The sequence below is a fragment of the Rhea pennata genome, chromosome 13 (assembly GCF_028389875.1).
Source record: "Rhea pennata isolate bPtePen1 chromosome 13, bPtePen1.pri, whole genome shotgun sequence".
Classification (NCBI taxonomy): domain Eukaryota; kingdom Metazoa; phylum Chordata; class Aves; order Rheiformes; family Rheidae; genus Rhea; species Rhea pennata.
The window spans coordinates 15,861,326-15,886,933 of record NC_084675.1 but is presented as its reverse complement, the minus strand read 5'-3'; the positions used below and the strand labels follow the sequence as shown (position 1 = coordinate 15,886,933).

The 25,608-nt window shown below is 38.6% G+C and overlaps 1 long non-coding RNA gene across 3 annotated transcripts; it reads left to right on the top strand.

Moving 5' to 3' along the window:
* The first annotated feature begins 9,764 nt into the window (after positions 1–9,764).
* On the top strand, positions 9,765–23,886 carry LOC134146402 (uncharacterized). Of its 3 annotated transcripts, none has more exons than XR_009959841.1 (5): positions 9,765–9,849; positions 10,785–10,924; positions 15,390–15,564; positions 16,022–16,184; positions 22,263–23,886. It is a non-coding gene; the product is annotated as an uncharacterized LOC134146402 (long non-coding RNA). The 3 variants fall into 3 exon arrangements; XR_009959839.1 differs by having other exon boundaries at positions 10,746–10,924; XR_009959840.1 differs by lacking the exon at positions 16,022–16,184 and having other exon boundaries at positions 10,746–10,924.
* The last annotated feature ends 1,722 nt before the right edge of the window (positions 23,887–25,608 follow it).

Below are 25,608 nucleotides of genomic sequence, written 5' to 3'. Positions count from 1 at the left end.
ATATTTGCCTCGCATTCATTGTTACCTCATTTTTTTCTTTTCAAAACAGTTGAGTTTTCCCCTCTTTTTGCCTTTGCTTATCTATCTTTGTATTTTCCTCCATATAATGTTAATATGCTTGCAGCTGGAAAGGCCCGGGATGACAAAAGCCAAAATAATCGCATTAAAGCAGTCCATTGGTGAAGTTATTTCTCTGTTCCACATTATTGCCTCTTCCAAGCTTTCAGTGTCATCTCCTACAGTTACTCCTTATGTGTAACCTGCACTAGCTTTACCTTTTCTTCGTTGGTATTATCAACACAAGGACAGCCTCCACCATGAAGAAAGAAAAGCCTTCTGCAGGCACCAGCCCTTCACTGCTCATCTGTGTGGGATAAGCCAGCTGTATCGGGGAGAGTGCAGCGCACCTCGGAAGCGACAGACTACGTTCCCCCATGCAGGACCAGCACAGTGGGGCAAGAGGAAAACAAAACAAGGCAGCGGCCGTGGAGATCAGGAACCAAAGGCAGATTGCTACTCGACTGCTCTCCAAACAGCTCCAAAGCACAACTGCACACAGTAGATTCCCTAGCTTCTATCAAGGGAATTGTATACTTCAGATAGGGCTCTTCAGCAGACAGCTACTGCTTGACTGCTGTGCCCACAACATGTAGCTGAGGTTTTAAAGACCCTCATGCCATCTGCACTGACCCCTCCCTTCTCAGCATGGTTAATATGCAGAGCCATGTTCACAGGCGCATACACATCTGGCCTTTGAAGCAGGAGCTAGCAGCCACATCATGGCAGCAAAGAGATGGCTGGGGTGCAGCTGGATTACAGGTGCATGGTGCCACAGCTCTGACATACTGGCAACTTACACCCTGGCTGCTCAAATGAAATGTCTCTCACTTTACAGGTCTACACTTAACAGTTTAGCTCAAGCATTATCCTTACCCAGAAAGGATGGCTGCGGTGGCAGCGCCGCAGGCTGCAATGAAATTGCTAGGGAACTGCAAGGAGTCTTTTGCGATACTGCTATTACCCAAGCACTGCCAAAGCGACTCCAGGCTTTGTCAGAGTCCAACACACTTGGAGCTAGATGGTGACATGCAGCATTTTAGCAACACTTGCAGGCAGTACCAACGTTGTGATTGCTAGGGTGTTGCTGTGATTAATTTACTTAAATTTGTGCTGAAGCTGGATGACAAACAGGTTTTTGGAATTAAACCTTACATATTAATCTGACTGAGCAGTAAATTGAGATTGTCCTGCCCCCTTGTGCGTGGGAGTCTACAAAGACCGTGCAAAACCACCAGGCCAGGGATGTTGCCAATAGAAATCCCATATTTCCAATCTAAAATTCCTCAGTTTACTGCAGAGCAAAGCAGGTTCAAGACTGAAGAATTAAGACAGAACAGTGAATTAATACCATTTCTACTGATTAGTGCTACTCCCTCAAGTTTTTTTTTTTTTTTAAATGAGAACATTATTTGCCCTGATACATCTCCCTTCCTTCCTCTGCATCCTCTTCATCAAATCTTGCCTATGAACACAAGGCTAAGTTCAGATAAAACTGTAAAAAGGTCTGAAGTCCTGCTAATGTCAAAATCAATAGCTTTGCCATTAACATCACTGCAAATGAAGTCAGCACACTGAAATAACTTACTTTTGCTGAAAATATATTTCCTCAACACTGACGTACTGATTTGGATTTAGTAACCAACGAAAACTGGAAATCCTACACCGTTTTTACACATTACCGCTCAATATCACAAAATAGTCCTGCTTACAGTAATTCATCTATTGCCCTACATAAAAGAACAAAAGGGACAGTGCAGTGCAATCGCAACACAACTTATTTTCTGCTGTTTACTTCTGAGTTTGGTAAGCAAGGAAGGATAGCCTGGAAGCAAGGGCAGGACAGCCAATGAAAAACACCACCAGAACCACCATCTCCTCAAGACTGGATATATATTAAAAATTCTGGATTCACAAACACTTTTTTTTCCACAAAAACAGTGAATTTTATTCTGAATTCAGTCCTGCTCATAATAGTGCTTTAATATGGACTGTGAAATATATAAAATTCACCTCCTTCAGCATATATATACACTCAAGGTGGAAAAATTTTAAATAGAACTATATTGACGTTTATCTTGTTTTGTAACAGCAAAACGCATTCATGAAAAAAATAATTGTGCAGTCTTCTATACTGGCTCTATTATCTGTATTTATTTAGGTTCTGTTGAAATCAACACCTTCCATCACAGTAAGTTGTTTCACTTTTTTGCTCATTAAGAACTAGAAAGTGCATAAACCAGAAAGGCTTGATGTACAGATGAAGCTGTCAAGAGCAATACAAATTCTAACAGAGTAGTTCCTCAAATGTGATAATTACTATTTATTTTATAGACTTGCACATGACAATCCCATTATTAAAGCAACTCCCACTTCAGCTTTTATTAACAACCACACTTTTCAATCTCATATCGACCCCAAGCAAAACTGTATTTTTCTGCACGGTGACAAAAAGCTAACGCTCATGTTTACTTTACCAGGAATTATTCTCAAAGCTATTTCTACATTTTAAAAAGTGCCTCATTTGAAAATACCGATGGCATCCATTAGCAGCTGAAATTGCCCTTTAGAATAGAGTGGATAAATCATCACCCTGTATCTCAGGGAAAAACAGCAGGAGTTTCAAAAGCACTTGGAACAAGCCCAGTTGATTTCCCATACAGATCAATGGGGCAGTTTAAACACCAATTTCTACAGCAACACCAATCAAAACAGGAGAGTTACACAGCCCCTTCACGCAGAAGCCTGTGCCATTCCCCTCGATGATAAGGGAGAGGCTCTAGCGCTCCTAAAACTCTGTACCTGGCACAGTTAGGTCAACCTGCGCTTTCATTCAAAAAGCCAGGAACTACATCCTCTTTGCCAGTATTTGACACAGCTGGATCGCAATCCATCCCAAGGCCCTGCCCAGCGCGCAATGGCTGCAGATCATCCTTCTGGCCACTGCCCGTTACTGCTTTATCCTCCTTTATTATTTATTGTTCCATGAGTATGGAGTGACGACCCATCATAATTTCGGTTTAGCTCCATTCAGGAGAACGCTATCTTAACCAGCGCACGTGCTGGCAGGACAAACGTACGGCTGTCATAAAGCCAGAAATGCCAGCACCAAGCTATGCCAAAACACCGGGGTAACCTCACTCGCTCGCATGCCAGTGAAACGGTTTGTAAAGAGAGAGGAAGAAAGAATCTCCTGCAGAAGGGATAAGAGGGAAGGAGAAACAGAAATCCTGTGGAGTGGGCAAGAGAGGAAGAAGCAGCATAGAAAGGAACAGTAACAGCTAATAACAAAGTAGAAGAGGACAGGCTGGATCCAGTAGAAAGTGGGCAAGGAGAGAGTTCAAAAAGAGCACAGAGTTGAAGCAGCTAGTCTACAGAGCACCCTTAAGATTTAAAAAGAGATGAGATTAGAAACCTTTAGAGGGTTTTACGGACTTACCTGACCCGTGAAATAGGTGTTATTTTCCCCTCAGTTTTATACCCATCTCTGTTACATGGATGGTGGGGTTTTGATCATATATGCATTGAGAGATGCAGTGCTGTGGCAAAACACACTAGCAAAGCATCACAACACAATATGTTTGGCAGAGAGCATAGGGTTTAGGGGATTTTTCACCTAGAGAGAAGAATCTCTTGAAGAACAGCTGACTGAAAACATTGAGATCCTTCTGAGACTCTAATAAAGGCACACGTATACCCCAAACACCAACCTGAGGATTCAGGCAGACTATTTTCTCATTTAGCTTTTTCCTTAGTAGGACCATGTCAGTCTTGAGAACCCACCCTCTATCTATTTTTTTATTTTAACACACATGCACAACTGTAGGCTTCCTCTCTGAGTGAAGCCGCACACCGACTCATACTCTCTTGCAATACTCTCTCCTTCAGGCTTGCAATTTTGATAAACGCACCAGTACTTGTGTATGTGCAGATCTTCCCCTAACAGTAGGGTTTCTGAACAAAGCAGCAGTAGTGAACACAAAAGGCCTGCACCTCAACTTAAAAACAGAAATAGCCTGCAAAATTTTGCTACCAAAACAGGGACGCTAACATGCTCAGTTATTTCCAGTAAGAGGGGAGATAAAGAGTCAAACATTAGCGGTTGAATTCTGTTCATTTCCTTCTTTTTATGGATTTTTCTGCTGCACTTGTTTTGATATGCTTTTAGTCTAGTCCATTTCACTGCCTTTTTTTTTTTTTTGTAATTGAAAGTTATACTAGAATTTTTAACAATATTAATTTTTGGTGAAATAACACTTTTTTGTCCGAATTACTATAATTACATTCGATGCACTCCTTTATTGCACCATATTGTCCACGTAGCTCTGCTGAAGAAATGGAAAAGTTAATATAACATACAAGGATGAAAATTACCAATAGATCTGATATTGTTTAAGTGACTGAAGATTATTTTTCCAGACAGATACAATGCAGTATCTTCAAAGCTAGCAGTCCTATTTTCTCACCCTGAAAAAAGAAAAGATCTGTAAATCCTTAAGAAACACCTTTGATGTTTAGATTTTCATTCTCCTTTGATCAAAAATTAGCTGGTAAAATGCAGGAAAAAAAAGGATCATTTACCAATATACAATAATCTTCAAGAATAAAGGAAAAAAATTAAAATATACAATTTATTGGTCACTACAGCTCAAATGGAGCTCAGTTTTAAGCATGAATGAGTAGAACACTAATCTATAATTTCACCTAAAACATTTCCTAAATTATCTTTTTTGAAGGGAAGAAATTATTTTGAACTGAAGGGAATATGATAAACAGGTCTCAAATGAGCATTGGCATGTTCTACTATGAATCTCATTATACTATTGAATTCTCATGCTTAGGAGTGGTGCCACACAGAACTTAGTTAATAGTCACCAAAAATGGCAACTGTAACAAAATTCAGAATAGGATATAACATCTAGCTCTGACTGCATCTGTCAGATTGCCTTGTCAAATACTTCAGAGTCTTAAAAGTAATAGAAATAGGAAAAGATATCACTTGTAGTCTTAATTCTGCATTTTTCAGTTGACTGAAATACTACAGCTTAAAAAAAAAAGAAAGAAAGAAAAGAAAAAGAAACAGAACATTCTGCTGTACAATACTCATAGCGAGAGAGAAATAGCAACGACTACCTGGACACAGAATGGGATGCAGCTTCCCAAGATCCAGGGTATCCCAGAGATTAAGGGCAATGAGTTGACACTTCATGATTGCATATCATAAGTCTTTTTTCCTGTGCTACGGTAAGAGCATCTCCACATACAGCAGTCACACAACACTCATACTGCATATAAACATATCACATACCAAGAAATTGCAAAGTCCAAGGGACTGAAGGCTGGGTTAACTGATTTTTCTAAAATATTTCTAGCTTTTTTATGCTATCTTATGCATTCAATAAGGATGCACATGAAAATTATTTTGTATAATTATTTAGAGCTACACCATAAGACACATGAACAAGAAGGAAGAATTGAAAAATACAGTGAAGAAAAAATTTGGTTTTTGTTTCCTTGGAAGGTTTGACTTTGCAATTTTTGCTGTCATTTCTATCACAGCACAAAGAAAAAGCTATATCCTTTCCTTCCTGCACAACTCTGTCATGAGGCTTACTTCATTACACTTGGTAAAGCAATAACATCTTGGATGAAAGCTACTACAAAAGTGTAAGTGATTTCTATTCTAAAAATAATTTTAACCTCAGTTTTACTTCAAAAAGGTCTTGGGAACCTTGCGGAATATGACACATTGAGAATTGGGGTTTATACCTCCTAAAAGAAAATCTGGGGTTCTCCCATTATTAGCTGAAGATGTCAAAAACCACCACAGATCTTAGTCAGGGTGAATAATCATCTAACTATGGACTCTGTAGCCACACTGATAACACCCAGGACAGCACTTCCATATTCCTACCCACAGTCATCTCTCTTTTTGCCAAGCTCTCCTGTGGCACACACTATACCATTTCCCATTTCCTCCTCATTTTTCCACCGGCAAAAAAATTAGTCAGGATAGTTTAAGACAGACTGGAAAGCGGGAAAAAAAAAAAAAAAAAAGTGATCATCCCAAAACACAGATCTTTTCCATATTCAATCCTCTGTTCAGCTAAACGTGGGGATGGAAGCTAAACTAAGTTTTTAGCTCTCCAAAATTGGCTGTGGCACAAAGCATTTGAGAGACAGTAACACAAACTACTATTTTTTCCCCTTCCTCCTCCTCTTTTTTTCTGTCCTTCCACATCTGCTTTGACCTACACAAACACAACAGCAGCTTCAGCTAAGCTTCCAGTAGCTGCGGACAACAGTTATTGATAGTTATTCAATTTGACAAGTCTACCAGCAAAATAGTTGAGAGGCAACTAGACTCCAAACCCAAAATCACTTCCTACCTCAAATGACATATTTCCTTCTCCAAGTTGATTTAAACAGAGAAAACAGAGTGATGGGCAGCCATGCAGCAGCGCAGAACCTGTACCATACATTGTAACACTATTTTTTGCATGTGTGCACATGTACTCTTTTGCATAGTGTAAAAGCCTCAAAAGGTTTAAGAAAATTATTTCATCCATCTTTGATATGGGTCTGTAAAGCAGGTTAGCTACAGTATTTACATTTCACTAATGATGTTATTTTGTCAAGTGGATCTCATCCAGTCTGCACTAAGGAATGTTGCCCCCCAACATCATCATCTTCCTAGCTTGATATCCAACTTCATATAGCATGACAAGGTAACATTTTTATGAACATGCCTAGCGTCTGTGATCTGCCTTCATGTGAAATTAGTTTCTTCCCAAATGCCTGTTATTCCAGTTGTTAAATTACTTTAAGTCACGCTCCAAGGCATACATATTATACTACAATCAAACAGAAACAGCACTTTGCATATCATTAAATGCCAAATTCTTTCTGCCACTAGAAGCAGAACTGCAGCCAGAAATTTGTGCTTTCTATGCTTCTTTACAATTCCAATTGCCAAGTGAACATAGGCTGGGAAAGCAGTGCTGCCAAGTGTCAGTGCTGCATTAATATTGTTATTATTCTCTGGGAATAAAGTACATAATGCTATTTTCTCCAAAGGCATTATTGATACCAAGGATTAGCACTACAATTTGTATAATTATTGCAGTGCCCACAGGATTTTATGCCATCAAATATTTACACCATACAGAAGAGTTGAGACGAAATGATTTTAAAGGCCTTGCTAGACCTTTGAAAAGATAAAAAGAGAAGTGATCTGATCAGTAACTAATTCAAAGACAAAACATAATATTGTATTGTTTCAAGATGCTTGAGAGATAAGTTGTCTCATGATAATGTTGAAATTTCTTCATACTCCTTTTTTTTTATTCATTAAGGGTCTTCAGTTTTTGGACTACTACTTTTTTCCCCTCCTCCTCTTAAGAGCTCATCTACTTTTGTTTCAATACCCAGTGACCTCTCACCACTTTGCATGACCTGCCCTCCAGCGTCCGGAGTTCTCTTTCCTGCTTTAGGGCTCCAGCCTTAAATACCTGTCACAGAACATAGTTATTAAGGCCAAGTTACCCAACCGGTATTGCCTGGTATCAGCACAGCATTCAGACCAATACAGCATGGGGTTTGGGGGTTTGCCTTTTAATGGCAGCAGCAGGACGGCTGAGGTATACCGTGTAAAATACTACTGAACTATAGAAAGACAGTGCAGTGAGCTCCCAGCCCTACACAGCAAATCTGCCATTTGTTTTTTGACACACAATGTAGTGTATTTACCCTGCCCAAGTCTGCAAACAAGACAGACTTCTGCAACAAGGATACAGGCAGGGTACAAAAGTAAGAAGCATCAGTCACACACCTTCTCGGGACAGCCGTTCTAGGTGCTATCTACAATGCTTAGATGCCATCTAGGCCTGGCTACGAGCTCCTTGCTCCAGTAGAGATTACACTCACTTCACTAGAAGTGCTCGAATTTAGCACCAGGAGCACAGGTGCCAGCATCTGGGTCATACATAGCTTTATGGCTCCAGAATCAATGTTGAATTCAGCAATAAATTTATGCATAAGACTCATACAAGCTATTAAATATATCTACTTAGTACCTTTTCATTTTTCTCTATATTTCTGTTCATTTTGAAGAAAAAACAGTATAGATCCTTAACAGGGAACACCAGGTTTCAAATAGCAATGTTTACTACTACTACTACTACTAGGTGGATGTCATACTGCTACAACATGAAAGTTTTTGTTAATTAACTAAACTATCCTCAATATAAGCTGCCTTGACATCTAAGAACATTTAACAAAGAACACTAAATCACATAGTATTCCTCAAATTATAATGCCCTTGGAACACAGCCATTTTGTCTTCTCAGATTATAAGAGGAAAGAAGGAGGACTATATGCTTTCTCAGAGTGGCTGGTATTGCTAATTTTTAAATAAATATTACTGTTGAGCTAGAATAGTACCAAATGCTGCTCAAGTCCAAGGAGAAGTGGCTCCTGCAACCCCGCTGTGGTCGGAGAAAACGGATAGGAATTGGACTTCTACGAGTGAGCGAGCAAGGAGCAAGAGTAGAAACCAGAGCACTGCTAGAGAAGGAGCTAATGACACTTGAGGTGATGCATTAACAGTTCGTATGAGTGACACTCAAACCTAAACCTCTGGAAGTACCACTAAGGGCAATCTTTTTATTCCTCCAATTGAATAACATGGTTATTATCACAGAACATAACCTAGGTTATAGGTCAGAAACAGACAAAAAATTAAATTCTTTCAAAATGGCATGAACCCTTTAACTTCTCACACAAATATCACTATTTAATCTGCTATCTCACATGACACCACAGCTAAAAATGTACCTCACAGTGCTGGCCCAAGTACTAGCGAGTTGGGTTTAGACAGAGAACACCTAGAACATCCAGAAACCAATGATAAGTAATTCATCATACAATGCATGTTGTTTAATAAACACACACGTGGTTGGCTGCAGGAACCTGGTGCAATACTTAGGCCTTAATGAAGCAATCCAACCTGCTTCTACTTCAGCCTTGAGGCAAAGAATTTACTTAGGATGGTTTGTTTAAATAGATAATACTGAAAAGACAAGAAGTAGGATCTAATAAGTAACACTTCAATGAGGACACAAAGCAATTAGCAAGATACTATGTAACTACAGATTGTTTTCATTTCAGCATCAGAAGGGAAACAGTGTAATCATAGGTAGGATACTAGCAACACCTTGCGTTAAAGTTGCCTACACCTCTGTTTCAGTGGTTTTTATTTGGTCCCCTACCATAATGAATACAGACATTACTTCTAGCATTTTCCATTAAGTTAACCGTATATTATTAAAGGATATACAGTGTTCTGAAAACCTATCTTTTCATTCTGCAGTTAAAAAAGTTTTATGCATTTAAAAAATAATAATCCAACACAGCATATGCTGCATTGTGTTTTAACACTCCCCCCCCCCCAAAAAAAAACAACCTGCAGTCTACTCTGAACAAGAATTCTAGAACCAGAAATACTGTAACTGAACTGCTGTTATATTCTTACAAAAAATAATAAACTTAGAAAACACAAGGCAGCAGGTGGTATATAATCCCTCTTCTACTAAGTGAGGATCCAAAAGACATCAAGACTTTCAGGAGAAATTCTCTTCAGAATAATGATCCTTGAAAGTTGCTCTGGAAGGGGTATAACTAGTTTAAATTTCCTAGGTCCAGTGAGGTCAAAGCAAGTTAACTCAGCCCAAGAGTTCACGACACTGAAGTATAATCTACGTCAGAAAACTGAGATGATTGATTTCATAGTTGGTAAGCATCTGAACCTGCCATTCCAAAATGTCTCAGATAAACACCCTCAAACTAAATTACATTACTCAAAGCAACTAAAAGAGGATCACTAGTTTCTAACTCAGTTTTCTTATAAGCTTGTCTTAACCAAAGCTGTATCTCAGTAAGTGCAGATGACTTTACTGTCATTAACATTACTAAACTTCATCGAGAAAGCAGTCTGCAAGGACATTAAAATAAAATCAACTTTGCAAAATTAAAAAGCAACTCTTGTCTTTAAGGCATTGTGATACTAATTAACAACAATTGCTTTCTGGTTGAGGATCTCTCTTGGCTGTAAGTCAGGGAGGATGCTACGTTTTGAGCAACAGCAGACAAATTCAGCCAGATACAGCTTTTGGGAGAAGAACAAGGGAAAAATAAAAACTAAAGGCTGGTAAACAATTCAGTTCAAGAAAAAAGTACTGAAGTGCAGACCTAGCTCATCCCACAGACAACATTTAGACAAAATATTTTTAAGCTACATAGTACAAGTTAGGGAAGGAAACTGAATTTTGGAATAGTGAGTCACTATCAGCAGTCAGCAGTGTAGTTCTGCAGCCAGTCTTCCCTCAGTGATCACAATTTTGGCTTCCACTTAACTGCACTCTTACTCGCGTGTCAAGATCTCTGCTCTATCCACGACCGATGTGGAGCTGCGGGTAGAACAAGTGCAGAGAGCTGGCAGCAATCAGCACGCTCCAGAAAATCCATGCGGCAGCTCCACCCTTCTAGGCTGCTCACTTGCTCTCTCAGGACAGAGGAAACAACAGCTTCACACGGGAAAACGCATTGCCGTTATCCGAAAGTTCTTTTTTGCTTACGCTTGGAATCCTGCTTTAAATTCCCTCTTCACAAAAAACTTTATCCTGCTTCAGGAACAGCTGCAACAGCCAGGCTCCCCTGACTTTCCTAAGGTATCTTCTGCCTATGAAGAATGACTGCACGACACAGGAAGGGGACCCTACGGAAACACACTGCTCTAACAGCCGAGCTAGCAGGGAGAACGATCAGCTAGAGATACCAGCACACAGCGACAAGGCCAAGCAAGTTCTGGGTGAGCAATCTTACGTGAATCAAACTTTGGACTTGAGAGGAAAGTACCAGACCAGAAAAATGAGCTTTGGAATGAGGTTTATAATGAACACTAGCCAAACCAATTTTATGATGAATGATTTTATGGTCAAATCTTTATTCAAATTGTTTTCTTAAGTGTGGAAACAAATTAGGGAATTCTAGTAAAGTAACGGGTTAACAGTCAGTAGGTTTACTTGGAGATGTATGATTTTAGTAATTCTGATTAAGGGGATACAGTAGAGCTCTCCAGCTAACAAGCAAAGCACTAATCCTCTGCACTACGCTATCATTTTAAGATATGCATTACATTATGTTCCAACTGATCTGCTATGACTTCAGCAGGGTTCCCGCCCCCCCCCCCCCCCCTTCACACTCTTAGCATGGATAAAGATCAACTATGAAAGAAATGAAGACAGCTACCAGTATTTATCAGGATTTGCTGTGTAGCTGGTTTTAGATCCCTTAAGATTAGTGTTGTCTGCTTTTGATTTATTTATATTAAAGAGGCGCAAAAACAGAGTCAGGAAAATGGGGTCACAACATAGCACGTCGTCAGAGAAGGGATATTTGACCATTTTCAGTCCTTAATAACAGCATTTAATACTACCAACAGCAATTATTTTAGAAAAAATATCTTCTTAAGAATGGTGGTGAATAATGGAAATGTTTATCTGACCAAGACCATAAAATCTCCTGGAGATTGACTTGGCTTAAGTTCTAATATCACTTACTTATTTTCAACAATAATACAAGTTTCAGCAGGATGCTGAAGGAATGCTGGAGCAGACTCAGCAGAGGCTGGAAGCGAGGGCCCCAGCTCCTTCTGGAGCAGAGCCCAGCACCTTCTTCCAGAGCGCTTTGTTCCTAGCCATCCCGGTTGCCACAAGACACACGAAAAGATAATCCAGGCCCAACAGGCAAGTGCCTAAGTATGGCGACAACGTGCCGAAGGCGCGCCAACTGCCACGCTGCTACAGCTCGGACCCCTCGCGGCGTCTGACCCAAACAGGACAGACAAAGCCAGCTCAAGGCTTCCTAGAGATTTAAATATAATAATTTTTCTGCCTAGAGTCCTTCAGGTGGAAAAAAAGGCAAAAACACAACACTTCCCTGAAAAAAAAATGGAATTACATTTGGGAATTGAGGGAGAACGGAAGAGGTAAGTTCAATAGAATTTTAGAAGGTGAGATAAAGACAGGAATGGGAGAGATCAGGGGATGAAAGCAGGATTTTTCTGCTCTTCTGCAGCCAACCTTCCTCCTGAGATTCCCCTTCTCCTCCTCCCCACCTCCCCCAACTCGCTGGGGACTGGGAACTCCTCTCCTATCCATTCAACTTGCTTTCTATCCTACAACTGTCCATCTTCAAGTCTCCACCACTGCCTCTGCAAGAGAAATGGCTTTTCTTTCCTCCCCCTTGCACTGCACATTCTTCCTGGCAAGAAGTGGCAAGAGGTATGGCCTCCTCTTTCTTCAGAGAGTAAGAGGCAGAGCTTGGAAGAAATATGTAAAATGAGGACACATGCAACTCCAGCCTCTTCATACATGAGCAAATCCTGTCTCACATCCCAGACCACAGCCTATTTTGCTTGTGCTTTGAGCCTGTTCTGAATAACTCCTGGCTTCACTGGCTCTGTACCAAGCAATGACATTTCTTGAAACTCTCCTAGTCCCTAATGATGTGGAATGTATAATGTGTCACCAAATGCAGTTAAGAAATATGCAAAAGAGAAAATGCTAAACTCTGAAAGAAAATCCTGTCTTAGCACACTCTTAGACTAATCATGTGAAAATGTTTATTTGCTATGAAGTCACAGTTATTAAACAAATTGGTCCATGCTGCAGTACTCTTCCATGGTGCTAGAGATTTAAGGTTATGTTAAAAAGATACATTCAGCTAATGAAATTAATGAGCTTTAATACACCCTTGAAGTACAGGTTTTCAGCAGAAATTTGCTTCATTATCACAGCTCTGAAAGCCTTGTAATGCATAACGGTCACTGATCCTATCCAGAATATAGTGAAAGATGGCAAAAGTTTAATTGTACATGTACCTACATTTTAGAGCAAATAAGGCAGTCTCCAAGGCTATTAATAATGATGTCTTTTATAATTAAAGGGATAATGTCCAAAGATTATCCGGAAAATATTTTAATTAAAGCTAGTAAATTACCGTTGAAGTCATCATTATATGGAAATTCAATGAAAATTGGATGCTCAAGTTTGCAATGGTACAGTAACAGCAAGTTTTCCCAATATTTGTTATACACAAAGAGGTCCCACACTCAGGTTGAAGCACTTGACTTAGTACAAGTTTAAGCTTTCCTCATTTACTTAACACATACTGTGGCTTCAGGGAAAGGACTTTGCAAGTCTGGCACACTGCAATATGCATTGTATTCTCCCCCCCCCCCCCCGTCCTGTTCTGAAGCACAAGACTTAAATCTCATCCAAAAGCTTAACTTTGCATTTTGATAGTAGAGAAGAGCTGGTCTCTTGGATGCAACTCCGTTCACATAAAAAGTCATTTCACTAAGTTTATAAAAAATATTCACATAAAATAGCATTAGCACTGGATAACACTTTCTATGGACACTAGTTTTATGAATGGGTAAAGAGAGGCACACAAGTATTGAACGACTTCTCTTGAATGCGCTGGCAGCACAAGAGCAAATGCATTCCAGGAATTCTCTAACAACGTATTGCAATAGCTCCATTTAGTAAAGGTTTACAGGGTCTTTGGGTAGTACAAAGTGACTCTGGCAAGTAGTTAACATAACTGATTGAGATGCAGCTTATTGTCTAGACAGACGAAGGATTAAGCCCATCTATTACTGAAAAATAAAATAATAAATACTCTTTGTCTACCTTGTCAGTTTTAAATTATTCAGTGTAGTACATGACATCAGACTGCATTTCACAGAGTTCTGCTCTGTGCTGCAAACGCATTCATTCTTATCCACTCCAGGCCACTCACAGACTCAAAAAGGTCAGTCAAAAAGCAAGTTTAAGAAAACAGTTACATGGATACAGCTTTTGAGAACCAAGGTAAAAATCCTCGAGTGAACAGTAACAGTTTATAGCCATTGTTCACCAGAAGCCTAAAATTAGATACAGAGGTGGTCTCCCCCCTTAGGAGGCAGTAAATGCCCATGATTTTTGTGCTATTAGCATGGATAAGAAACAAGAAAGGGTTCAGAAAAGGAATACGGGCATGCCTAGTTCCAGTACGGTGACTCATGGAACCTACAGATGAAGAGATTTGCTTTGCTGGCTACAGAACCCCCAAGGTTAGAAGGTAAATTTAAGAGGTGGCAAAGACAGCAAAGCTGCACGAAGGACACCCAGTACCAAAGCTGGGTTGGTGGGAAGGGAGGGAAAACAACACTACAAAAGATAAAATTGCAACAGGAGAAACATTTTTACTGTTGAAGTGAATATATAATTAAGAGGTGAAATTCATTTACAGATTTTGCATCTCAAGAGCAGTTGAAATTAGAATACACAAAAATGAATGTAAGCTCTTTTTAATATATTGCTCAGGACTGTCAACAAGACAGGTACTACTTTTCTGAGAACATTTTACCAAAGAACAGACTAGGCAGTGACATAGCTGACTGTACTTGGCTTTTTAGGCGAAAATGAATTTACTGATCTTTCAAAATGAGCATGCAACATCTGGGTTAAACCATGAACTCTAGAAAGTCCAAACTCTGATGAGATGACACTACTGTAAAATCTAGACAAGAGCCAGAACTTCTGGTTAACACCTAGCTGGAGGCAAAGCAGCAACCAGCACCCTGAAGCATTCCCAGGCTCCAGCTGCCATTACCTCTTCACTTCTCACTCTGATACAGAAAATAAAACCAAGCAAAATTGCTAAGCTCTTGTTATAGGACCTGAGCATTTTATATCCAATGTTGTGCTGTACAGGAATCAGCAAGGAATAAAAGTTTTAAATACTTCCAGAAGAGAACTAAGAGGGAAAAAATGGGTTTATACACAAATAAAATAGTATGTTTAATTCAGCCATTATCAGGGCCCCAAACACCCCAATAGGCCTTAACAGCCCCAACCAACCTCCCCCTGGGGCCTTTCCCACACCTTTATTTACATCACTTCACCCCCTGCAAATTAAAATCACTGCTCCTGCAATCATGGGCAGAGCAAAGGTTAGACTGTCAAGGCTGGTTGATCAATATAATTTATTTCATGAAACTGGAGTTTATTGCATGACTTTCACCTCTGCAGAACACACCTCCCACAGAGTCAAAAGCTGAAGCCGAGATACAGAGATGCACATATATCTAAATACAGTGCCTGATGTTTTATTGATTTCTGTAGCCAGTTGGAATACTTTTATCAAAATTGCTGTTTTTACTGGGTTTTGACCAGCTCTGCTGACTCAATTTATAAGACTGTCTTTGCATTTCAAAAAATGTTTAGTGGGGAGGAAAGGAAGAGTCCATCAGAAAACAACGTATGTTAAAACCACAGCAATCAGAAGACGACGGTGAGAACAGACCTGACCATACTGGAACTGCCTATCTCTTTGGTTTCCCTGCATCAGACTTGAAGATCCTGAAACTTTAAAACTGGCCTTCACCACCACCCCAGCAGGGTACTTTTTTTTGGACTGCATGGAGAACTCCTACAAGCATTTTTCACCTTTTTGCTACTGAAGAGACTTCTGTCATACACTACTTAAACCATTCCCCACTAACCAGCAACTTAAGAATTTCTACTAATTTGAACTCATCTCCTGTGTGTGCGCACTGTATTTGCTGCTTTTACAATAGCTGGATACTAATTAGCACTTAACTTAATATTTACTTAATACTGTCTACTACAGCAAAATGAGTTATGATCTTTATTAATCTGAATGGGAAAAAATGATATTGTGCATTCAATCACTGAATATATTTGCTGCACTTGCATTATATTGGCTGTCTTAGGATCTTACTGTATTTTCCTCACGCTGATCCCAGAATGAGTCTTCTAAATTGCTATCTGCAATAAATTTCTTGTGAAATTGTTCAGTTTTCTTTTCCCCCTCTTTCATTTTCTATTCTGAACAGAGAACCCTATAGTGAGACAAAGATTGCAAAGAAAAACAATTCAGAGAACACAAATCACTAGAGTGCTTGGAAGAGGATAAAACTGACAGGTTTAAGGATTACAAATGCATCAGTCAGTCATTTCAGTTCTATTCACACCAAGTCTTATTCTGAAACACATGTGGTAAGTTTATCAATAATGTCATTAGCTTTCACAGGCTTTTTTGGCTTCTCTCCAGGGCTGAATCTGGCTGCAATATCCTATTGATGCATTTTGTCACCATCCATTCCACACCAGTGACCCAGCTCTCTGGTTTACAATTTTTGCTTTTCTAGGAAAATACTAGATCTCCTGGGAGTTCTCCTCCTCCTCCTTCATAAAGGATCCTTTTCTTGAATCTGAAAAAAAAAGGAGTTAACTGCCAAGAAGTCACATCAAAGCAAATGAACATCGGTCTTGCTTTAATTTGATGATGAGACTTGTACACCTATGAATCTTCTGAACACTTACCAATTTTACTATAAAAAACTGTAATACTGGCTACCAAGATGTAATGAAGGAATCTCTGTGCTATATGTAGTACTCCATCTTTCACTATTGACTGACTTTTAGTCCACTACATTTACTGGGTGATGTGACTAAAAATCCCTTACAGCCCAGGAGATCACTGAGTTCAAAGCAGCTCATCGTTCGTATTACAGTCATGCACAAAGGAACTCTATTACTCCGCATCCCACAAGTGCATATCCAGCGAGGAAATTCAGAGACTTTATAAAGTGAATGGATAAGGACAGTAGAAAAATTGAAGAAAGGCATTTTACAAAGGACTTGTATTTTATGAAAAATACGATTCAATTAGGATGACCATCATTCTTGGAGTACACCCAATGGATCATAATCAGCTGGCAAAATACCACCTGTCATCAATATCAGAATTAAGCAAGAATTAGCTCTAGAAACAGGCTCTTCTCACCTTTTTTTTTTTTTTTTTTCCAAGCAAGCCTGAAAGCACTTCTAGGTCTTTCCAAAAATTCGGAAAAATCTTATAAAGCAAAAACAATTTATAGTATTTGAGAACTCCAAGCAGAAGCTAATCAAAGCCATGCAGTATAATTTTTGATCGAGAAGCCTCACTTCATCTACATTGTTTTTTATGCTCCTAGGCAGTTTTTCTTCCCTATATAATTCATAATGCATATATAATTTTAAGCTTTAGAACTCAAACTGGCTGCTGTTCCTTCTTGACTTACAATATAGAGAGGTAGAGGGAATTTTCTCAGCATCCAATTTCCTGAGCATCCAATTCAGTTCAATCATATAAACCCTTCTATAAACTTAAATAGTTCTTGTATTGTAATGGAGCTAAGCAATATCAAGATATGGAGGGAGAAAAATGAGCAACTGATTGACTCAGAAGAATATCAGAATATATTCAATATAGATGCATTCAAGCAGCATTTTTCTTCTACCTTCCCTATTAGCCTCCAGGGAGAGATTGTTGTTAAAGAATGATGGTTCTGAGAATACATTAATATTTGTATCTAAGGGTGATTCTTAATTCACAGTGATGGTTTTCTGCCTTTTACTCCTAACAAGCAGCCTTTCATAGAGTTGCTCTTTCTTAAAATAGTATATTAATAAATAAGGCTATTTTAAACACTAGGCTTCAGTAACATTTAGTTAAGAAGTAAAATGACTGAAATGAATCTCATTTTACCTTCATAAAGGACGAGCATATCTGTTGCACTGGATATTTAATTGCATTAAGAAATAGCGTGACTTTCTTCCCCCACAAGAGAAGGATTACGCAAGCCTGTACAGTCTGAGTCAGCACTGTAGGTCACTACAAGAATTCAACAGATCAGATCATGCCTCTTCACCCATATCAGCTTGCTTGATTTAAGATATGCTGGCAGATTTTTTTTTTCCAAGATTCATCATCATCTGTCTCCTTACTTTGTTTTCATTTGTGTTATTGCTGAGATAAAGAAGCAATATCTGTATAACATGATTTTTTAAAGAGTTTCTTTTTTTGTTTTGCTTTTGAAGAGATGCTCAGATTTAAGATATTAGACTTCACGATGCATTCTCTGAGATGAAGAAGAAGGTGCAGAAGAAGTGACTTAAGGACTGCTAAATGCAATTAAATGCCAAAAAGAGCATTCCCCCTCAATTTCTTTGCTCTCATCTCTTAATACCACGCTAAATGAATTGGTTCAGAACCTCAGGCACCTGGAGAAGCAGGTATTAATTCCTGAATTGCAATACTTAAAGTGGCCTCTCTCAGCAGCACTTTTTGTGAACAGTAATTTCATTTTGGAGTTGTAGACCAACATCTAATCCTTCTGCGGTAGGAAACGGGCATAACTTTACAAATATTCAACCAGAAGCTTAATAACAAGCAAAACTTGGGAAACTCCTTGGGCGATTAGACTGAGGAAGATCCAGTAGAAGAACAGAAACGGAAGAGTTTGGGGCAGCAGCATGAAATCTCTATGCCCTGTAAGTGTTGCAACCACACCACTGCCAGCAAGCAGTGACAGCTGAACGAACTGAACTTTCACAGAGGATATCGCTGTGAGTAATCTCATCACTGCTAGATACTGTAGAAGCCCTCAAGAAGTTTGATCAGAACATCTTCCTCAGACTGTCCTATAAGATAGAAGACTTTCCAACTCATTTTTCAAGAAAAAAACCCCACTCTGTCATGAACCTCTTTCCTTCCTGCAGTGTCTGCTGTCACATGAGACTCAGTAGCCAAAACCTCACCCCACCTCAGCAGCAGCAGAGCTCAGCTCTAGGCCCTGCCACAGAGGATTTAAACCCACCTGTTTCAGTCTTACTCACAGGCTAGACACTGAGCAACTCAGGCTATGGACAGATAGTCTGATCTCACTAGGGAGAGTGAAACTCTGAGAAAAACCATCCATGGTTCCACTTTGGCACAAAGAATCTAAGGTTAAAAGCTTGAGCTACCCTTGCAGCTTAGGTGCCCATAGGGCTAAGCAACAAATGATTTTCAGCTTTACAATTTTTGAGTTGAACACAAACTTCCAGTTTAGGCTCCTGCACCATGCATCTGTGAAGGAGTCCTACGATAAGGCTCACCTCCATGTTGCATTCTACAAAGGGCTCACAGATACATTTACAGAATTGAAAATGGTATTTTTCCCTCATATTTTCCCCATAATACATGCTGTATAATTCAATGTCAGGAAAATAGTTATATGTCAATTTGCACAGAATTAAATAAAAGCAAATAAGAAGTTGTTTTCTACTAAAATTTACACAAGTTTTACATTATCATGAGTATTAGTCACTAAAGATATATACTCCTGATCTTCTTTTAATTATAGGCATACAATTTACACAAAGAGAAGTTATATCTTCCAAGTAATTACAGGCAGCTCTAAAGTATATTATTGTATTATTAAAAACCCACTAGTAGAAAGATCAGAAATCAAATATAGTCATACAGCATTCAAAGAAATTATGTTATTTTACTTCTGTCTGCCTAAGTTAATCAGTTTTAAAGTATCAGAATGTACATTTCACACAAGAAAGAATTATATGCAGCAAGTGTTTTGCAGCAGGTTTTTTTTTAAATCTGAGGTAGCTACCAGCAAACACTAACTAAAACCAAGTTAAGATAAAACTTTTTATCCTGAAGAGTGCCAGAAAATCACAATTTTGCCCAGTGAAACCATTTTCAAGATCCAAAACTGAAGATAAATAAAATGAACAGCACTACACAGTGAGAGTCTACTACGTTAAGCAATAGTGTCTAAAAAATTCAAAATTTGTGCAGATGGTTTTGATACATGCCCTTTTTCTCAAGCTTGGAGCTCAATCTCTTATACTGTGCTATTTTACTGAGACAAAAAAATGACTAAAAAAAAAAAAAAAAAAAAACACAGGCAAATGGATTAAACAGGCTGCTAAAGTCTTCATTATTCAGATACAAGCAATCAAGCTTGGTATCTTATCCAAGTCTTTGTTTAGCCCACAAGAGGGAAATCTGGCTGAGATAATGACCACAGAGGACCTGGAGACTTCCTGAAGTCAAGCTTCTCCATTTACCTTAGTCTGAACTGCCTGTAAATAGTCATAAGGCAGTTCAGATTTAATTCTGCTTTTCAAGTGAGCAAGGCTCACCCTGAATTAATAATGAGGCATCAGTCCTTAATGAGATGGAAAATAGTAGATTTATTAAAAAATCCTAATTAAAACTGCACTTTTAGGTTGAGCTGGATATAAAGCTTGAGAGAGCTATTACATATTTTTCAGTAGATTTAGGGAAGGATATCTGGATATATTTTCAAAGCTAGCTGTAAGAATTTTTACTGTGTGACCAGAAAGAGGCAAACAAGTTAGGTAAGATAAGTGCATGTACCAGACACATACGCAAAGCCTTCATCTATTTTTATGCCCAAAGCAAAGGTGTAAGGTCTAAAATAGTGTGGGTTTTTTTTGGTTTTTGTTTTTTAACTAATAGTTTCCAGTAGGGAATAGAACCAGAACGGCCAAAATATTGCCAGGAAGCTTTTTTATCAGACTTCACCAGGTCTGGAAAGCTGGGATGAATTCTGAACTTCTGGAAGCTTATCTAGGCTGAACCCAAAGCCACAGCAGGAGATCAGCCTGGCTGTACTGGGATTCCAGAGGTCACTGCAGAGGCAAAGCCAAAGCCAGCTCCAGCTGCAAACATCCAGTGTTTAACATCTGTATTAAGGTTTTCTTGCTTTTATGCCTCTAGCTTCATATTTTTATAAGCCCACAATCACTGGTTGGTTTTGTCCCGATATTGTAATTACTGTCCTTTTATTGCCTTTTTCTTAGATTGGTTTACTTGTTAAGTTAGATAAAACTCCTACAAAATAAAGCGGTATAAGGCCTTATTGCTTCCGCCCACATGTCAACAAGACATACGATAAGCCTTTCTGCTGATTTTTTTTCCTGTCATCTTTGCACAGTGAAACAACAACTGCAAACTAAAATGTCTAAGAGGTTGTTCAGTCACTAACCATGTGAAAATCTAGTTCCCCATGATTTTAAACAAATATAAACTATATTTCTGGCAAGATGAACAATAAATCTTTATTAGTAACCTTAGCATATACTCTGCAGATACAAAAGCTGTTAAAAGGCGGTAACACACTAGAAAGTGCTCGCTATGCCAATCCACCCTCACAACAACCAGCAGCCCTTGGCTGTACCTCAGCAGGGAATACACCATGTATATTAGTTGGACTACACCAGCCAAATAGTGTGCTGGTTTCAAACCCTTACTGCACAAGCATTTTTATTCTGGCTAATTCAAAGTGTCATCACAGTGGATTAGAGACAGAAGGAAAGAGAAAGAGAGAGAGGGAGAGAAGGTAAATTAATTCCTCCATACCAGAAAGCCAACTTTCAGTCAGCCTTTCCCTGGATGTTTGTATCTGCAAACCCACTGAGGATTCCAGCAGAAGAAAGTCTATTAATTTTCCATGTACTTGTTGACGAAAAAGCTATCAGGATTATGGGTTGAATATTTCCAGTGTAGGGAAAGGAAGGGATGCAATTAATCTCTGTGAACTAAAATATACCTCTTTTCATTAATCTTTTATTGTAAATGAGCAAAGTAATTGAACCAGTACCACACTGTCAGAATAAATGCAATGCCAGTGGGATATGCATGAGAGAGCACATACTGATTGAGTATTAAATATCTAACGGCAATAATTTATGGTTCATTACCTCTTTTTGGAGTTCCTTAGTTGCAGAGTGCTTGAATTTTAAGTAGATAGACTTTCAGCAAACACTGCTTTCAAATGCTGAACATTGCAAATGCACAAAACCCTCAGCAATCTACTTAATTTTAAGAGTTTCATACTTAGTTGAGCCAGCCTCTGTAGTGCCAGAAACATGCAAGTGATTTGCACCTTGGATTAGCGCAATTAAAGATGCGGTGATGAATATTTCAAGGATCATAACCTCTAATTTTCATTTTGCATATGAAGAGAAAGTTGTATATAAGCACACTTCATGTAAAAATGGTCAGATGTCTTAGTTGTATTACATATCTATATGTATGGTAAAGATTCAGTGGTTATATATAGAGTTTTCCAAAAAGCTAAATTCTGAAGATGGGAGTAAAGCACGGGCACTTAAATGCTTACATTACTCAGTATAATTTAGTTACAGAATAATTATTCCAACTGTTCAAGGAAAAAAGTGAGTATGATTCGATGTAGAAATAACCTGCTGTCTCTTCATTAGGACTTGATTATTCCTGACATCATCAGGTCTATGAAGAGCTGCAGCAACAGTGAGAGCTAGCAAGAACTCGGCCCCATGTCTCCCTGCCTCTTCGCAGGGCTGCTCAGGGGCAAAGCTGCCACCTGGCCTGAAGGGGCTCACCAAGATCTCCTTCACCTCCCACACTCTCAAACCATCCTCCTCCGATGGAGCCTTTCAAGGGGCAAAGAAAAGATCAAACTGACAGTGGGAGCAAGCATCTCCGCATTTTTATACCTGCTTTGTCCTGACTATACAGGTGCAGCTGACAATGAGAAGCAAAACAGACAGCAGAGTCTCCAGATGCAGAGATTTAACCCCCTTCCTGAATTTGACGCTTTCTGTTGCCTACTGGAACTGGTCCCGAGAAGCACACAGTGCTTTGTGGACTCGCGAGTGCATCTATTCCTGGTAAATTCTGCTCATCTGTTGAAAATTAAACTGTCCTGTTCAGACACTGCTCACTTGGCAACAGACTACTCTATGTTTACTGTTTATTGATTTCTGTTAACTGGGACTACAGGGAAGAAGCATTTCAGTTTCAAAGTCGTCCCAGAGGACACTGGCAGGTTACAATCATTTATATTGTAAAAAACCCTCATGTTAATTGACTCTATATTTACATATTACAAATGCATATTTTAATCTGTTTTACATGAATAAGTCCTCCACAATGAAGATTTCATTTCCTTTTTTAAAACAACATAACTACTTGCCTTATTTGAAGAGGCAAATCTCTTTTAAATTGTTTTGACCTTTCCCTGTGTCCTTTCTTAAAGTCGAAGTTGCATTTGCCTTCTCAGTTCAGGAATTTCTTATCTTGAAAGCAAAGGGATGAACTCAACTTCAAACAGAAACCATTTCATTGTGCTCTTTCTCATTTGGCAAGTCACCCTATCAGACAATATTTGAAACAGCCAAATTCTTGACTAGCTCAACAAAATTTTTTGTTCAGAACACATGACAGACTGAGAATAGACCAGTTTTAGCAACAGACTGGAAAAGTTCTCTGGTAAAAAAAAAAAAAAAAAAAAAAAAAATCAAAAGAGGCAGAGATATGCTAGACTAATAAATAAGAGGGTCAGGACATTAATCTTGCACAGAGCAGAACCAACTGAACATGAGAGCTCCTACAGCTTGGCAGAGGCACCCTTGGCTTTTGAACGTTCTACCTATTGCTTTTTAATGTTTTGTCCTCAACCTTGAAAAAGTCATCCTCCTCTTGTGCAAATGCGAATTGAAAGAAAACCTGCATTAAGATAAAACACTTTATCCAGCTCTAATTTTTTTCATCAGATCAAGCCTCAGCCAATACAAGTCAGATGCACGAATAACAAAAAAAGTCAATTTATTCAGAGTCCCTGACCTCAATACTTCATTTTCATGAGACGAAAATTATACTTTTAGAACTCCCTCTTCCTCTTCAATATTGAAAACTTAAGAAACAAAGCACTATACATCTGTTCAGATCATAATTTTACATCAGGAAATAGTAATAATTCTTTTGCAATTCTTGCTCTTGGGAAATAATTTACTGTGATCAAATATACATATGCTGTAACATGACAAACTTAAGTGTTTCCAAATTTGGTTATAGAAGGCAATACTCAACATTAAAAAAATTACTTTCCATCAAATAACTCTTGCTCTACCTTTCAATCTATCAATCAACTGTGCTCTAACGATTTCCAAAGCCGCAGTAGATTAAAAGTCAGCAGTGGTAGGTCCTGAACACAGAATAACAGACAAAGCTATGAGACAAAGTACTCATTTTTCTTTGTAGTATATTCACGCATTTTCATTAAAAGTTAGCTAGTACAGAACATTTCCAGTAGGAAAGATAAATACTTCTGTGATGGCTTCAGGTGAAACCCTAATAAGGAAATATTAGAGATTTATATTTGTTATCAGTTCACTTAAAGCATTACAATAGAACAATTAAGCATACTCACAAATATGAAAACTGAGGCCCTAGAATAAGGTTACTATTCCATTACTCCATGCTTAAATCACCCCAATATTAATTTCTCTAATAAATATGTACTCCTAGTTTGTATTTTTACAGCACCTCTGTAGCAAGGATTTTGTGTGTTCTAAATTACATCCTGCAGAAATCTCTTCCTGCCACTGAGACAGACCAATTCATTTTTTAATTATAAATCTATATTAATGTCTTTTCTACATTATATAAAAGATGTAAGTCTTTCCATTTTTACTCTTAAGCATATCAAGGCCTGTATTTGAGACAGCAATACATGCAAAGTCCATAGCAGTTTTTATTTCAATAAGCAGCTATTTGATGTCAATACACAGTTTAAATCATTGCATGAGCATTTAATTAAGCAGTTAAATATAGGTGAAAAAAAGTGTGACAAGCAAATACAATCCAATAGCTACAAAGGAATAGTCATTTTTCCTCCCAAAGCTATTCTAACAACATAGCAGCATCAGAATGGAATACAGTAGTAGAACGCATATGGAATTTAATTCTGAATGATATTGAAAGGTCAGTGCAGAATTGCTCAGCTCATATTTTTGTGAAGATAACATGCGTGAACTAGTTATTTCCTCCTTTTAACATATAATGACCTCATCCATTGATTTAATGAGAAAATTATACATGCTGTACTCAGATTTAACAAACTCTTCAGAACTAAAGATATACCAAAGGAATGGGGGGGGGGGGGCAATGAGATTAGACCTCACACTTGCAACCCAACCATCTGCCGGAGAAGAGCCCAGCAGTATCAGCACAGTGACCTGCAGAGCCTCGCTGATGACACATGCTGAAGCAGAGAAGGGAAAAGCTGTGCAGTAACTAGTTCTCTCTCAGGTGTGCTGACCTTATTAGTGTGATATAATGCGAACAATCCACATGGTCTAAGTGTCAAACCACACATGTGCTGCTGCTAGCAAGAAATGGCAAGATGACACCATATCGAAGCACTGATGTGTAATTATAACTGGAAAAAGATCCCTATAATCTTAATTACACTCAAAGTGCTTAATCTGCACCAGGACTACGCATCTCAGATCTCTACAGGCTTCAATAGTATCCCCTGTCACAGAAAGGAACATTCTTCTGCTAATTAAAAATTTTTAAGTTTCCAATGAATTTGAGCATTTAAACTGATCTCCAATTCCTGCAAGACTGATATTGAGACCTGACACCATTAAAGAATATGTTCTAATGTGTTTAGAAGTGGAGAAGAATGAATTAAGCCTCACGATTTCTCCTTCTAGTTCTGTGATAGTCACTGTATAACCCTGCACGTTTCTTTTGTTCTCTACCCCTTGAGCCAGCTGCAAATTGCCTGCCTTCAAAAGA